Source organism: Phocoena sinus, chromosome 20, assembly GCF_008692025.1.
Source record: "Phocoena sinus isolate mPhoSin1 chromosome 20, mPhoSin1.pri, whole genome shotgun sequence".
Classification (NCBI taxonomy): Eukaryota; Metazoa; Chordata; class Mammalia; order Artiodactyla; family Phocoenidae; genus Phocoena; species Phocoena sinus.
Window position 1 is genome coordinate 6,245,836 of NC_045782.1, and position 16,497 is coordinate 6,262,332.

The window sequence follows — 16,497 nt, forward strand, 5'->3', positions numbered from 1 at the left end:
GGCTCAAAATCGAAACTGCCACATTACTAAAACCACTTCTTTCCAGATGGGAGGGAAACTATGGATTTTAACCAAAAGGGAACTGCCTAATTGCTCAGCAGTAAAAATATATACATAATTCTGCGCAGGCTTTCCCTTCCCCCTTTCTCTGCGTCGCTGGTATAGGAGAATGGCCTGAGCTGGTATTCAGCAGCCCCCCTCTCGAAACAAAACAGTCTTTATCATACGGTCCACAGGGCTTCACATCTGGGGTCAACGCCCACAGACCCCACCCCTACCCTGCTTCCCTCCCTCGCCCTTTCCCTCTCTTCTTTCCTTTCTTTCTTTTCCTTCCTCCCTTCCCTCCTTCCTCCCTCCCTTCCTTTCTTTCTTTTGTCCATTCAACAATATTTCTTGAGCTATGGGCCAGCCACTGTGCTGAACCTCGTGATTTCACAGGGAATTTTCCCCGAGCTCGTGGAGTTCCCGTTTAGGGACCAGAGATTCCGTTTCTCAGCAAACTCATCAACGCCTTACTGTTTTCTCTTTCTTTAAAAGAGAAGAGCAGTCTGATGTGCAGGCCTGCCCCCCAACCAAAAACAGTCTCCCCCACAAATAAAAGCAAACCCCAGTGCCCGCTCGGTCCCAGCTGATGTGTCGGTTGGTGGCGGCAGGACAGTGGTGGAGGTGTAGGGGGAGGTGAGCCACCCTCTCCGGAGCCCCTCTGGCCCCATTCTGTGTCCCTGTGACTCCAGGTGAAGTGCAGCTGGCCTTGGAGATGCATCTTGAGGCCCTGGCCGCTGGACTCCCTGCCTCCCGGGCCAGCTGGCCGCCCCAGCAGCATGGAGCCCCAGGCCACACCAGCTGGTGTCCCCGCACCTGCAGAGGCTGTTATGCTGACACAGGTGCCTCCATCAGCTGGCACTCAGATCACAGGATATCCTGAAGCTCATGGCAGAACTGAGCCGGCGGTTCCCCAGTTGGTCTCTCAGCGCTCTGGAGATGTCACCGTGATCCAGCCTTCCACCACGTCCCTCATGGGGCAAGTGGTGCAGGAGGGTGTTAGTTATGAAAAGCACCACCTTCACTCTCCCCCCGTGTCCCTCTGCTTCCGGCGACGTAGGAGCCCCTCCTCTGACAGCAGGGCTGACGCCCGGTTTCCAGGGCACGGCGCTGAAATATGGGCCTGCGAGGGCAGCTGTGCGAGGTCTCAGACCGACAAAGAGCTGGAGAGACAGCAAGGAGGCCAAGCTGGGAACGCACAGACCCAGACGTAGGAGAGCAGGAGAGCAGGATACCTGCCCACGGATCAAATTCATCTCGCAGTTGTGTTTTGTTTGTCATGTACGGTGTTTCTGGAGGTTTTGAATTACATTTCAGTATTTAAAAACCAGAAGGTTCCCCTTAAAATGTGAACTCCCAGGTTCTCTTGAAGACATAGAAGATGGGTCCTATCTGAGCTGCAGCGACAGACTGGAGGAGAGCGGTCTTCTGCCCCTGCTGACGGACACAGGCTCTCAAGTTTGCCACAGTCCTCGGCCAGCCCTTGCACCCACTCGAGCAACCCGCCTGGGCCCTGCTCGCACTCAGCTGCCTGTGCAATTGCACTTTTCAACTGCAGGGATGGTCCTGACTCCTTGTAATGTCGGATGCTACTAATAAGTTACTAATGGCGGTTAGAGAATCAGTGCTTACAAGTACTTTACTTTTAAAACTAATCAGAGCAGCACCACAGTTCTCCTTGGAATAACTTTGTTATTACGCCCAGTCACTTGTATTCCGATATGCTTTTGAAGGGAGCGAGGAAGTTGGGCAGTTAAAGCCAGGATGTAGGGTGGGCACAGGTGTGTCGATAGCGTCTGTCTGTGTTGCAACAGGTGTGGGGTTGAGACTGACAGGTATAGAGAGCTGGTCCCATTCCTTGGATGGAGAAAGATATTCTTAACAGCCTCAGAGGGCGGCTGGAGTTGGTTGGTTGGCCTCCCATGAGACAGCACCAGGAGACCAGTGCAGCCAATCGCACCATACGAATCCAACATCGGAGCCCTAAGAGCTGGAGCAAGGAGGCTGTTGCGTCTCACACAGGGCTAGGTCTGCCCCTAGGTGAGTCCCACACATGGTCTGTCTGACATGATGTGGTCCAGCTCAGGTGAGGTTAAGAAGGAAACAGGGTGAGAGTTGAAAGAGTCAAGTGTCTGCAAATTGAGGTCCTCGGGCCGATAAAGACAGAGCAAGGCCCCTGTCTGGTTGTTAGCAGCCATCAAGTCCCCAGCCTGCCCAGTCTCTCCTGCTCGGCCAGAGCTCTTCGAGACAAGGGACAAACTTCTGTATTTCTCTACAGTCATCTGCCACTCGGTTCTGTGAACATGCCTGGCTTCTAGCGAGCGTCACATCGGTGTTAACCTACTTTCCTGGCTTCGTTTCCTGTAACTTTAACTCACGAAATTTCAACTAACTTTGACTGCTGGTATAAGAGAGGTCTGCTGCTCCCCTTTGCAGGAAACTCCTTGAAAGGATAGTCTAGACTCACTGGCTCCAACACCTCTTCTCCTTTTCTCTCTTAAACCCACTCCAATTAGGCTTTGCCCCAATCATTCCAACAAAAATGTTCTGGTCAAGGTTATTGCTAAACCCAAAAGGGAACAGAGAAAATAGGTGGTAGCTGGTAGGGAACATGGGGCCAACAGGAGGCTTTCTCATTAAGATAGAACAAATTACAGTAGGTTTGTCTACTAATGAAAATGACCCAGTAGAAAGCGGGGAGAGTGAGGCTGGAAAGAGAGGGGCCAGGTTGCCGGTGTGATGTCACAGAGTAGTGGGGAAGGGACAGGATGAATGTGCGAGGGCATGATTGGCATGCGTGGGCTCACGGGCAGGTCCTCTATACACACGGGCAAGAAGGCAGAGCATACGGTACGGATGCTGGGGAGTGAGTAGATTTGATGGTGGGAGCCTGACAAAACCCTCTGCCTATTGCTTTATTTTCCCAGTGAGAGAGGAAGCAAGGTCCTGTCTGAGAGTGTGGATAGGTGAGAAAGTTTGGGAGATTTCGAGGTAAGAGAAGGCGTAAAATAGAATCTTGGAGAGAAGGCGAGTGAGTGGCCAGGGAAATGTGATGGGACTGCTGGCGGCCCTAAGCTCGCAGTTATGCATCAAAACAGAAGAGATTCAGCTTCGCTGTGACTGTGGTTTTATCTAGCAGTCATGGTCAGCTGACGGGTGCGGGCATAGAGCAGGGACAGTAACACAAAGTAAAAATGACAAGGTTGTCAAGGGCACATGCAAGGGAGTAAACAACCATGTCCATGTTCAACCGTGGAATTTAAACCAGATGGGAGGGAAGCAGTAACATCCAAAGGGTATGAGCAGGGGAAAAGTGGTGGGATCAATGGACTGAGCGTCCCTGTGAGACTGAACGATCGCCAGAATCAGATACTATTTAGATGGAGTGGGTTGAAAAACAGGTGGTGGTCAGAGAGAGCTGTATGAAGCAGAGATTATGGAACGTGGCAATGATTGGTCATGACAAGGCCATGAGGGTCAACTGCCAAAGGAGAGTGGAATATAAGCTTGGAGGAGGAGGGGAATTTAAGAACTAAGAGAACTACCGGAAAGTATGTGGAAATCACCAAGAATTAAGATGGGACTGGTGTCGGAGAGAGTGAAATAGCCACCCAGGACACAAAACTGTCAAGAAAAGAGAGGCAAGACCAGAGGAGCTAGCAGAGGAAAGTAGCGCTAAAGGGTCGGGACTGATGTAGCCTGACAGCAGGAGAATAAAACGAGGGTCTTAGTGACTGTGGAGGAAGGCTGGTCTGGAAGCAGACACGAGAAACCAGGAGGCCCAGAGGTTCAAGGGAGAAGGACGGGAGAGACACAGTCATCAGTGAGAGAGCTGCAAAGGGAACTGGCCTCAGCGAGAGCCAGGTTCCCATTAGAGCAAGAAGAATGAGGGGACCCCTCTGACCCAGACGAGATGCTGAGGATATAGAGGATTTTGCTGAGATGAACCTGGAATTCCGAAGTTACAGGAGACAGTTTCCATGAGTCGGGGAGGGGTGCGAGATACAATCGCAATACAACAGCGATGTGGGACCACTTTAGGGATTCCACGAGCCAGAGGTAAGATCTGGGAATCTGGGGCTTTGTATATGGTGGACATGAACAGAGAAAAGGAAGACATGAGATTAGTGTGAAGGACTCAAGACAGTAGTAGCGGGGCCAAAAGTGTTGAAACCCAGAAAAGTTTGGGTGTCAGGGGCTAACTCTGGATTCTGTCACCGGACAGGAGGAGGTTTGGGGAAGCTAGGTCTTACTCCAGAATCTGAAGCCTCCTCCCCAGGCCCTGTCGATGGTTGATAGGTCTCCTGGGAAGGTGAGATCCTAGATGCCGCACGCATGGGGCTTACTCTCAACTCCCGTTGAGGCAGAAGGTGGCCTTGCCTCATTTTCCTCGTGTGCAAAATGAGGCATAATCATAACTACTTCATGAAGTTGTTATAAAAATAATGAATGTAAAAAGTTTGGCAACATTTAAGAGGCTCCGATGGCTCTCCTTCCTCTCAATCACAGCTCCATCAAACAAAAAGTGCTATGAAATGACGGAAGAGTCATGTTTAGTGAGGACAACGTGGAGATGAGCGGGCCGTGTGCTAGGTGCCTACTTTTTCTAGGTACGCACTTGGAAGGCCTAACAGCTGGCTCCATCCACAGCCTCCCGGTCTCCAAACGGAAGCTAATCAAAGTGCCCAGGTCTCTGTAATCGGTCTCTGTAGGACTGGTCTAAGAAACCACACTTTTTAAGTGACATAAATTCCAACTGGTGGCTCCCTAAATCCTGTTGATTGCTTGGGAAGGCAGCGAGGGGCTGGAGCCTGGCTGATGGCTCTGTAATGATTGTGGCTTTTAGCCAAGTTATTAAGTGGCTGGAGAAAGGAGGGTGGATGGCAGAGGTCCGCATTCCCTCTCTACCCTCTCCTTCCCTGACATTTCAGCTTAAGTCACAGCATTTCCCCAAAGGGTATTAGCTCTTGCGGACAAAGGGCCCGACTGCATTAAGCAAGACAGTCTTTAGTGCACGGATCAAATTTTCATGTGCGGCGAGGGGTGCCTGGGCTCGTACTCAGAGCAGCTTACCCCTCACTTAGAAATGTGAGAGGAGCCTGTGTGGCTTGGGCATTTTGAGTAAGAGCAAAGAAGTCACCTTCAGAAAGGACTCACTTGGATCTTTGGCCTCCAGGAGCAGGGAAATTAAGAGGTACAAACTGCTGCACCCAGAAAGTCCCTCTTTCTGGGTCAGGAGGAAATCAATTTATCCATGGGATTTCCCCCGGGACAGAGCCAGCTTCTGTCTACTTAGCATTGATAAAAATCCATACATCCATCGGGAAATAAACAAAGGGACCAATATCGCTGGGTATGAACTAAAGGCTGGGACTGCCTTGGACATTTTCACGCACAGTCTATCAGGTTTGGTCTCTGCGTGAGTCTATGACACCAGGACAGTCTCACGCTTCTCCTCCTGATAGACTCCACGAGCTTATTATCTTGTCTCATCAGAGCTTTCCGGTTTATCGGAACAAAGGAAGACACGTCCAGCTCCTCTCTGATATCTAGACGTCGAGCTATAAAGCGTCTTGCCCACTGGGTCTCCTCTTGGGGAGTGAGTCTACACTGCAGGAAGATTCCTCCTTTGCTGAGTGTATGTGGGACAAAGATGAAAGTGGCATCAAGGAACGTGGATGGGACCCTGCCTGTCTGGGAGAGGGAACCAAGGGTCCAAGCACAGAGGGGAACCCTTCTCCAAGCCCCTGCCTCTTTGTTCCAGTTGGAAGACTCTTGACCTTCAAAGGCAGAGTGGTCCCTTGTAGATAAATCCCAACTCCTCCCTTCTTATGCTGAGTCCAGCCCTTGGGGACAACTTCACAGGCCCAGAGGACAGACTGGAAGGGAGGTGATACATATGCAGGAAAATTCAGACGGAATAAGATGGAAAAGAGTTGGGACGGAATGGCAGGTGGGACTTGGTGATAAAGACTTAGTTATTTCAACTTCGCACTCTGCCCTTCTGCTTCCTTTCTGCAGGATTCTCAGTGATTTATAGCCTCACAAGGCTCCGGGAGTTAAGGGTACCGGGGACAAAAATCCAGAAGGATTAAGTCACTGAGCCCAAAAGCTATGAGAGGACAAAAAAGCTTTTAGGACAGAAGCACTGAGCAGTGGATGTCTGCTGCTGAGCAAATGCCCACCCAACTTTCTCTCATGGCAGGCGGCCTAATTTCAGAGGCAGCCTTTCCGTTCCTACAAGAGAATTAGGATTAGTAGAACAAAGACTTCCAGGGTGACCACCTGCTGACAGGAGAGAGCCTTCCAGCTGGCAGAGGAGGGATAGGGGCTGGAGGGCGTGGCAGAGCTGTGTCCTATCCGGAAGGGTTGGGGCCAAAGCCCAGAGCAGGCTGAGTCTCCGTGTGCCTGGTGCCACCACGCCAGCTCAGCCTGGAGTCGACCAGCCTGAGCGCCTTGTCACCAGGAACGCAGTGGCGATGGTGTGGCTCACAGGTGCAGAGCTCGCCCTGCACCTGCTAGCCCAGTCCAAGCAGAGGGGAAAACCAGTAAAGGCCAGGAAAGGAGGCTCAGTGGGGAGGCAAAGGGAGAGGTCTGCGCCCTTCACTTCTATATTTTCTGTATTCTCGGCACTTAGCGCACAGCTGGCGTCATCAGATGGATTAATCCCTAGCTCTGATGCTCTCTCTGTGTGTGAACCTGGATTAAGCCTTTGCATATCTGAGACTCAGTTTTCCCGCCTATGCAATGGGGTGGATATTTTGTGTGTGTGTGGTAAAATGCACACGGCATAATTTCGCCATTTTAACCATTTTAAAGTATACATACAGTTCAGTGGCATTTAGTACACTCACAGTACTGAACAATTGCCCGCACTGTCCAGAAACCCCACTCATTAAGCCGTCACGCCCCATTCTCCCCTCCCCCAAGTCCCTGCAGCCTCTACGCTGCCTTCTCTCTGCAGAGATTTGCCTATTCCCAATATTTCATGCAGATCGAGTCATCCGTTACGTGGCCATTCGTGCCTGGCTTCTTTCACTTAGCAGGATGTTTTCTGTTCCTCGGTGCCCTTTATCATATCCTTTATAATAAACTGGTGAATGTAAATAAGTGTCTCCCTGAGTTCTGTTATCCATTCTAGCAAAGTATCAAACCTGAGGAGAGGGTCGTGGGAACCCCTGACTTATACATGGTTGATCAGCAGCACGAGTGCAATTGGTGTCTGACATGGGGGACAGTCTCGTGGGACTGGGTCCTTACAGAGTCAGTGCTGAGTCTGGGTAGCTGGTGTCAGAACTGTTTAATGGTAGGGGAGAACCCAGCCATTTGGTGGCAGAACTATTCTGTGGGTAGAGAAAGGGTTTTCCTTTTAAGTAGTATATCCCACGATAAAAAATACTGTGGACAAGGGCTCAGCGATAAAGAGAACAAACTGCTAATATACGCAATTACATGGGTGAGCAAAAGAAGCCAGACACAGAGGGATGGGCAGTGCAGAATTACAATGGCCGGCTGCATTTATGTGAAACTCTAGACCCAGTAACATGGATCTCTGGTGACAGAAATCAGAGCGGTGATGGCTGTGAGGCACGGATTGACCGGGTGGGACACAAAGAACTCGCTGGCGTGAAGGAGATGTTCTCTGTCTTGCTGGGGTTTGAGTTACATGAGGAGATACAGTTGTCAAAACCCATCAGAGTATGAGGCTAAGATCTGTGCATTCACTGTTGGTAAATTTTATCTGAGTGAAAAATAAAATGCAGTGAAAAAGAAAGAATTGTGAAGAAGCACCTGACGGGGAAATATTTGACATTTCCTGGAGGAAATGTCAGATTTCTGGTTGGTTCCAAAGGATGAAGGAAGCACAGACACTGTCAAAAGTTCTCCTGCCTGTCTGCAGAGTTTGCTTCCACCTGTGTCCACATTAGGCTATCAGACCTCTGGAGGTTTAACCATCGCTGTCCGTGAGAGCAGGCCCTGGGAGCCATCTTCCACTCATTAGCAGAAACTGAAGAGGCTTGTGCAAATCTGGTTCACAGGACATCAACCAGTTTCTGAAACACGTCCACAAGCACCACTATGGAATGATGGCAGATGGCGTTCTGCTGACAAAAGTGCAAGACGTCAAGAAAGAAACTGACAAATCTTACATCATCCATCTAAAAAGGTGTGAAGTAAATAAATGAATACCGATAACATCAATGGCAGCAAAACTGAAGTAGACATGCACTGATTTCACATACACTCCCCAGCAGCAGAAAAGTGAGATTAGAAAGAGCATCATTTAAAAGCCAGCGCAGGGGCTTCCCTGGTGGCGCGCAGTGGTTAAGAATCCGCCTGCCGATGCAGGGGACATGGGTTCGAGCCCTGGTCCGGAAAGATCCCACATGCGCAGAGCAACGACTGAGTCCGTGCTCTAGAGCCCGCGAGCCACAACTACTGAGCCCACGTGCCGCAACTACTGAAGCCTGAGCGCCTAGAGCCCGTGCTCCGCAACAAGAGAAGCCGCCGCAATGAGCAGCCCTCGGCAGCTAGAGAAGCCCACGCACAGCCACGGAAGATCCAACGCAGCCAATAAATAAATCAATCTATTTTTAAAAAAAGAAAAAAATTTTACATAAATAAATAAATAAAAGCCAGTGCAAACACACCGCCATATCCACACATCACACCTCAAGCCTCGCACCGGGGCTGTGCAGGGAGTGGTGATGCCGCATCCCTATTCTGTGACGGCTCTGAAGCGGCCCAGGAAGAGGCTGAAACAAGCACCAGCTGCTCAGGCTGTGCCCCCTACCCCTCCTGTCCTTATCCTTGTGCTCTGCTCAAAAGCAGGCATCGAGGTAACGATATCATGACCCTGTCTGTGAGAAAGGCTCCAATGAAGTTATTCTTACTTTAAAAAAAGACCACTTAAATAAAAATTCAAAAGTGAATTTTTTCATAGGAAACCTACTGGACTGGAGAGCTTGCTGGCTGCAAAGGCCAGAGCAGAGCCTCTGAAAACAGACCACAGGGGTGGAGGCTGGACCTGAGCCAGAATCCCAGCCTCCTGGAGACCACCTCCACTCTGTTCCCTGTAAGCGCCTTCATTACATTCCAAGATGGAGCTAACATTTGCTTAATCCTGAACTATCTACACAGTTATATAAGTAGCTGGTGCTCATAAAATATGATCTCTACTTCCAGGGCTGACTGAAAATATATATATTAGAGGAACTTCCAAGAATCCAGGCAACTTGAGCACAAACATATAATTGTACATCTCTCTCCCTCCGCATCCCAACCCTGGCCTCCCAAATCACAGTCACAAGTATCAAAGAAATACCAAAGTATAGGGAAATTACACCTGGAAGGTGAGAAAGAATGTCGCCCACACACCATTCACGCCATAAGTTGTAGGCATGGAGTGCTGTGTTGTATGTTGTAAATGTTCCAATACTCCTGCCCTATGTAGAGAAAGCCTGTCCCGCACAGATACACCTTTGAACGGATATTCTCTTCCTGGGATCCACTAACAGACAGTGATTTTGACACCCTTTCATCCACTGGGAACAGCACACACATGTACACACAGAGTCTCTAATAATTTTTTACTGTCTCACTTTCAAAAATACATGAAAAGAAAAGAATTGAAAGCAAGGACTCAAACAGATATATGTACACCCCATGTTCACAGCAGCGTCATTCACAGAAGGAAAACATGGAAGCGACCCAGGTGTCCATCAGCGGATGAATGGATAAACAAAATGTGGTATAGACAGGCAATGGGTTATTATTCAGCCTTTACGAGGTATAACATTCTGACACCTGCTACAACATGGATGAACCTTAAAGCCATTATGTTAAGTGAAATAAGCCAGACACAAGAGGACAAACATTGTATGATTCCACTCACCTGAAGTACTTAGAATAGTTAAATTCATCAAAAGACAAAGTCGAATAATGGTTACCAGGAGCTGGGGGAGGGGGAAATAGGGAGTTACGCTTTAATAGGTACGTAATTTCAGTTTGGGATGCTGCAAAAGTTCTGGAGCTGGATAGTAGGGATGGTCGCCCAACAATGTAAATTTACTTAATTCCGCTGAATTGTATACTGAAAAAGAAATAGTTAAAATGGTAAATCCTACATTAAGTATATTTTGCCACCTTAAAAAGACATGGCCAGCAAAGGACAACCAGACACTTGAGAAAGCCCTCTGAAAGAAAAAGAGCAAAACAAATAAATATAAATAAGAAACCTGGATGATTCAGACACGACTAAAGGAGTAGAAGAAAAATCAGTAAATAGACTCTTTAGTGGAGTGAAAGGAGATACCGCCCCTACACACTGCGTATTACAAAAATAACAGCACACTACCCAAATGGTCATTTCAAAAACAAAGAGAAAACTTTTGAAAATCAAAACATTTGATAACAAAAATTCAATAATAGAATATAAAGTTGGGGAAACAGTCCAGAAATGGACCAAAAGATCAAGAGGTAGAAGGGAGTGGAGGAAGGAAAAGAGTTTTTTTTTCCAGAAATTACAATATCTAAATAATTGGACTTTCAAACCACAGGGGAAATAAAGAAAAGGAAATCATCAAAGGAAATAATAGGAAAGTACTTTTCAGAACTGAAAGCCAATAAGTATCCAGGTTGAAGGGGCCCATAAAATACTCTGCAAGATGAATAATAAAAAGCCAAATAAGGCACACTGTTTTGAAATTTCAGAACCCCAGGGATAAAGAAAGGGTTCTAAAAATACCCAGAGGTAATGAGGACCTGGTTGGAAAAGAGTTTCTGAGCGCTTCTCTGAGGATCTTTGAAACCACCTGATCTACTCTTATGCTTCTTTCCACCCTGTGTGGCAACTCCCCTGCCCACCCAGACTTGTTTTTTTAAAGTAAAATTGGTATATAACTATACTAAAAAATAAATTAAAAAATAAAAATACCCAGAAAGGAAAAAATAATGGGTTATATGCTAAGGAAAAGAAATCAGAAACACAACAAGCCTCTTATAAGCAACATCAGACACTGGAATATAATGGAGCAAAACCTTCAGAATTCTGGGGGAAAACTTACTGCCAGAACTTACTGCCTGGAATTTTATACCCCTCTAAGTCATAAATTGAATATGAGAAACAATACAGATGTTTTAAGACGTATATAAGGACTCAAAACTTTTCCTTGCCTTTCAGTCTTTCTTAGGAATCTACCAAGAACAAAAGGAAAGCTCTGAACATAACACAGGAAGTGAAGGAGTCCTAGGATAACAGCTGTGCTTTACAGTCTAATGCAGGCTCACATTCTGCAAGAAGACTTTTATGTCCCCATTTTTCTTGACAGCTAAGCAGCAGCCACTTGCATTATCTCATCTAATCTTCTCAATGAATCCTAAAAAGAAGACATGATTTTTCAATCCACGTGGTTTAAAGGGTATATAGGCTGTAAGTCAGGAGAAGGAACAAGTTTTAAGAGGAAGATAAGAACTTCTTTTTGAGATACACTCACACCAATATTCATAGCAGCACTATTGCCAGTAGCCAAGACACGGAAGCAACCTAAGTATCCATTGACAGATGAATGGATAAAGAAGATGTAAGACATATATATACAACCCTCAGCCATAAAAAAAGAATGAAATAATACCATTTGCAGCAATGTGGATGGACACAGAGATTATCATACTAAGTGAAGTCAGTCAGGCAGGGAAAAGCAAATATCATATGATATCACTTATATGTGGAATCTAAAAAATAGTACAAATAAACTTATTTACAAAACAGAAACAGAGTCACAGGCATAGAAAACAAACTTACGGTTACCAAAGGGAAATGTGGGGGAGGGGTAAATTGGGAGTATGGGATTAACAGATGCACACTCCTATATATAAAATAGATAAACAACAAGGATTTACTGTACAGCACAGGGAACTATATTCAATATCTTGTAATAACCCATAATGAAAAATAATAGAAAAAAATATATAGACATATACATATATATGTATAACCAAATCATTTTGCTGTATACCTGAAATTAACACAATATTGTAAATCAACTATGTTTCAATTTTTAAAAATAAATTTTAAAAATAATAATTTTAAAAAAGAACTTCTTTTTGATACATTGAACTTGACAACAATTGGATATATGTATCTGAAGCTTAGGACAGAAGTCTGGGCTGGAGACATGAATTTTAGGAGGAAAATGAAGGTATGAGAGGGAGTGAAAAAAACCTACGGAAATCAACATAATATTAAAACAAAGAGTTGAAAATTGTAAGAGAAATGATAATGAATCAGAGAACAGATCAAAACTAATAGAATAAAAACAGTAATCAAAGATGTATCAGGGCTTCCCTGGTGGCGCAGTGGTTGAGAGTCCGCCTGCCGATGCAGGGGACACGGGTTCGCCTCCCGGTCCGGGAAGATCCCACATGCCGCGGAGCGGCTGGGCCCGTGAGCCATGGCCGCTGAGCCTGCACGTCCGGAGCCTCTGCTCCACAACAGGGGAGGCCTTAACAGTGAGAGGCCCACGTACCGCAAAAAAAAAAAAGATGTATCAGAAGAAAGAATCCGTGACTCATAGAAATACCAAAAGCTAGCAATGAAAAGGTTTTCTCCATGTAGCTGGAAAAATTAATGAGAAGAAACCAAGATCAAGAGTTGTCCTAGTTAAATGTGTTACATGAAAGAGAGAAAAGGAGAAGAAAGAGGAGGAGGAAGGAAAGTTTCCAGAGACCAAATGTTGGTTATCTTTTAAGGGAATCAACCTCCCTACTAGTCTCAAGCTTTCAGTGAAGAGGAACTTCTGTGAGGATAACACTCCTAGCTTTTGTCTCCACCTCTACTAATTTCTTCGCCTAAGAGTAGTGCTTTATCTGATATTTGCTTCTGAAAGAGGGAACTGAGCTTGCCTGGCTCAGCTCCTACTCCTGTCTGGTCAAATTCATAAGCTATAAAAAGTATGCACCGTGTCTCCTTACCTGCCAGGTGGTAGGAGTCCAACCTCAGGTGGAAATGTGCAGGTGAACTGTGACTCTGCCCGTGATTCTGTCAAAATCAAGAGGAGACACTATAAGTGCCTTTGGCCACAGATCTAAAATCACTTTCTCCAATCAGCTTTAAAAAATGCAACCGACATTTCGATCTTCCTTTCCCTATCTCCTGTGTTCTCAAGTTAATCCCCAAATTTGTAACCCAAGTTAGTCCTAATTTGGGAGGGAAAGAGGAAATAACCTAAAATACCAATGGTTACCCACGAAAGATTACCCATAACATTAAGTATGAGAAAACAATGACAAAGTTTGCTAACTGCTAGTTCTAGGCAAAATATAACGTTGGTAAATGTTCTGTTTGGTGATTTTAGTTGGCATATACAATGTTTTATATGGCCATGTAATTAGGCAGGCATAAGACATGATTATAACACGTCTTCCTCCAAGGCTGCCTCACATTCAGGTGTCCTGCATAACCTCTGTAGAGGTTGAGTTTGCTACCCCTGCAATAAAGCAGTGATGACAGAATCTGAAGTTAAATAGAATAGCTGTAGATCTCTAAGTACCTATATGGCTAGACCTGCAAGCCAAATGCTGACTGAAAAAGCAAGCTGCAGAATAATGCATACAGTAGGGTATCATTTACGTATGTTTAAACACAACAGATTTTCTGAATTGCTGTTATGATTCATATGAAAGGTTTTCTTTTTTCTTCTCTCTCTAGAACTTTCTAGAATCTTTTCTATACACTCGTGTTCTGCATTTCATGATGGTATGTTTATGAACATGAGAGACAAAGACACTGACCTCACTGAGCTTACACTCCAATAGGGAATAAATTACAAACAGATGAATGCACACGTCATATGACAGGACTTTGTAACTTATAAAGAATAAATAAACCAGGGCAAGGGTTTCCTCCTCTTCTGGTGGTTTGTGTAGGGCAGAACCATCATATAGGGGAGGAGGGGTACACTGCTGAGTGTAACTGGACAAAACTTTCAAACTGCCTTTCCAAATGGCCATGCTGATTTATAATCCCAACGGTAGGATAATCTTCCCCTCCCCCCCCCCCCCGCCCCGTTTGATAGAAACCCGTTGTATCCATTTTCATTTCCTCGATTAAGTTGTGATTTGCCTCTTGATATTGTTTTCCTGTTGCGTTGTACAGCTGATTCGTGTTTCTCCTCCACAGACCCAATTTCTGGTTCCAAGTTCATCAGTGCTCCGACCACAGACCCCTTACTGGAAAGTGTCCGTGAAGCACTCCTCATGCTTGATGCAATCACCCAGGCTGTATTTCCATGCCTGCTCTGGGCCTCAGCAGGTGTCACCACTGATATCTTACTTAAGCCTCACCACATGCCGAAAGTTAAGTATCTTCATTGCCCAGATAAGCAAACAGACTCAGAGATGATGAATTACTTATTTCAAGGTGCCACAGCAAGTAATTGCAGGAGTCAGGATTCAAAACCATGTTTTTTTAATCTCTAAAGCTTGTGTTCATCTCCCTTAAATACTCTCATTGTCAGCCTTTGGGAGCAAAAGCTATTCTGCTACAGCACTGGCTATTTCAAAGTTCAACCTAATTTAGATTGGCGCTTGGTGTAGTTCACATAAATAAAGGCTTTGCAGTTGTCAACAGATCTTCTCAGATCATTTCCTACCTCAATCCATTGCTAAAGCTGTTTGGTTCCTGAAAAGCAAGGTCTTTCTTCCGTCCAGGTTCTAGGACCACCCTCTGAATTCTAGGTCTTCAGTTGCTCTCCATACTAGTTGACAGTAGCCCAGAATATTTCCATAAAATTTCCTTCACTTGTCACTTCTTTTAAATGCTATAAAACCAGGAAAGATGTCTAGGAGGGATTTTTCTAGCTTCCAACATCATTTTCTTCTACACAAACATTTACATAAACATCAAAATGTCTGAAACAAAATTACATGTCAGTTACTTAGGTCCCAGACAAACAGTGATTACTTTTAAATCATGCAAAATTTAAGATCACAGAGCTCTACAACACTGAGGTCAGAAGGAATCACAGCATCCACCCAGCCCAAGGATGGCCAATAGAATGCGTAACTGGAAGTGGTGGCGAGAAAGCTGGAGTCCCATCTGGGCTCTGCAGGAAGGAGTGCTGTGATCCATTAGCAATGTCTGCCCTGGACAGCTACAGAAGTTCCAGGCCTTTGGGGCAGCTGTTGGGAAATGCTGATCCAAAACGAACACTAAAACATCACTGAGCTCAACCAGTTAAATATGATTTGTCCCACTCCCACCAAAGCAGACAGCACCTTGACATGAAAATTTTAAAAGCCCAGCTCTACTGAAACCTCTTACAACTTTCTCAGGCAGTCCCAGTGAACTTAAAATCTCAATCTAAATATCCCATGATATAGTGCCTTTTTCTCAGAAGAAGAGATTTATTTTATTATATACACGTTAAAGTGGACTAAAGAAACCCAAAGAGGAAACAAGAACACACACACACAATTTTTCAGTGATTCTGCTTTGCCTTGTTGAAGTAAGTTCATAAATACAATTTTTATTAGTACAAAAAGAAAATCAGTTGCTTTTAAACTCTTCCACCTCCCCAGGCAAGTAAATACTGAAAAAAATTGTAAGGAATATTGGCTTGGAGGAGGGCCACTCAGGCCTGGGGTGTCCACACATCACCATGTGGCCCTACTGTCGGACGTGTGAAAAGGAGTATGTGTATTGTATATCTGTTTTCTCTAATGTTGTCCGAAGCATGCATTTTATGGAGGAAGAATCTGAAGCCCAGATAGACTAAGCCGTTTATCTATACACACACAGCTAGTTAACGGCAGAACGAGGCTAAGAATCCACTTCTCCTGCTTGCTCGTTTAGCAATGTTAGCCTACACAGCCCCACATGTAAGTGACTCCCAGGCTGTCTACTTAATCACCCATCACTCACCAAATACAAGGCGAGGAGGCACAGAATTGAAACAGTACAACCTTGGGCAGCATCAAGATGCTCACAGCTGGATGGGAGGCTGGACCTGCAAACCGAGAGCTGCAGAGGACTCTCTGCCTTCCTGCGGAAGGCATTTGGAGAGCTCTGAGAATCCCCAAACTCGCCCGTACCATTGCTTTTAAACCTCTTCACTACCCCTGCCAGCAGTGACCATCAACTTCCTTTCCGAAGCTTGTTTTTTTTTTTTAACAAAGAAACATCTTTAACACTTCATGATCGTTACTACGCACACAGCAATGGAGAACCAAAACCAATCCGAGCTCTTTCCTGCCTTGACGTCTTTGCCCTTGATGCGTCCTCCAGCAGGATGGTCCCCTCCCCCCATCTTCACATGGCGGCTCTTCTCTTCACTGCAAATCTCCCTCCTTCCTCTTTTTTTAAATTGTGGTAAAATATATGTAATACAAAACTTGCCATTTTCAAGTGTACAAATCAGTGGCATGAAGTACATTCACAGTGTTGTGTGACCTCCA

The 16,497-nt window shown here is 45.7% G+C and overlaps 1 long non-coding RNA gene across 1 annotated transcript in view; it reads right to left on the reverse strand.

Annotated features, from left to right (window-relative positions):
- Nucleotides 1–16,497, reverse strand: part of LOC116745530 — an 83,023-nt gene that overhangs the window by 58,406 nt on the left and 8,120 nt on the right. The window contains exon 2 of the long non-coding RNA XR_004347451.1: nucleotides 13,015–13,081. This is a non-coding gene — a long non-coding RNA (uncharacterized LOC116745530). The remainder of the gene's footprint in view (nucleotides 1–13,014; nucleotides 13,082–16,497) is intronic.